This window comes from Perna viridis, chromosome 7, assembly GCF_037379345.1.
Source record: "Perna viridis isolate PV_CMFRI_1.1 ecotype Kerala chromosome 7, ASM3737934v1, whole genome shotgun sequence".
NCBI lineage: Eukaryota > Metazoa > Mollusca > Bivalvia > Mytilida > Mytilidae > Perna > Perna viridis.
The window spans coordinates 18,878,195-18,879,236 of NC_142451.1; positions in this window are offsets into that span (position 1 = coordinate 18,878,195).

Sequence of the window (1,042 nt, forward strand, 5' to 3'; positions counted from 1 at the left end):
GGCCCCCATTCCAAACTGGTTAAAGTTACAACCCTTTAAGTCAGCACCATCTTTTCATTCTAGTTTAATTTCAAAAATATCAATTCATATTTAGTCAAGCTATTGTCCGAACTTCTTGAAAATGTTAGTTTCGGTTATCTTTTTTGCGAATTTATTCCTATACGGTTAAAGTTTCAACCTCCAAAATCGACCCCAGCCTTCCTTTTTTGCTATGACACCTTGTGGTATAATTTCATGAAGAACCATACACTTGTGCTTAAGTTGTGGTCCGGAAATCAAAATAAACCATGGACGCCGGACAATGACGGTGACGACAGCAGGACATATTCGATCGAATTTAAAAAGAACAAATTGCCATACCAATATACAACCGCATTATTGCGGTAATAAAAATCTGAGAAGTTTAGACTCCCATCTCCATTCAAACTTGTAGGCATGAAAATGAATTGAAAAGGTGCGTTTTACACACACACATAAACGTAAATGTTGTCGCTGTATTGTATACAGCGGCGTTTTTAAAAAAAGAAATTGGCAGCATGAATCTACATCGTTTTTTTTTTATTTCTAATGGAAAAATGTCTTGACTGTTTAATTGTATTCATCTTCTTTATACCACAACCAGTGGCGAATCCAGGATGGGGAAGTCCTTTGATTTGAAACCCCTTTTGTTGGCAATTTTGTTAATGTTGGGCATTTTTTTTTTTTTTTGGGGGGGGGGGGGTAATAATCAATAATTGTTTTGACTCCTTTTCTGGACTTCCTGTCTGGATCCGTCTTTGCCATATCAGGTCAAAATTAGTTTGTTTTACCACATATTTTTACGCAATTAGCCGGTTGCGTTCTTCTGATTATAGTGTTTTTTTTAATGTTTGAAATTAAGATATACTCAGTGAATATTAATAAATAAACGCCGTTTTCTTCACCTTCTATGAATTGTCTTTTTCTAGAAACATAATTTACTTGATGAAGAATGTCTTATATTAAAAAGTCCCAAAACTTTTCATAATACAAGAAAATACGAAAATTTGATTGAAAATCACAC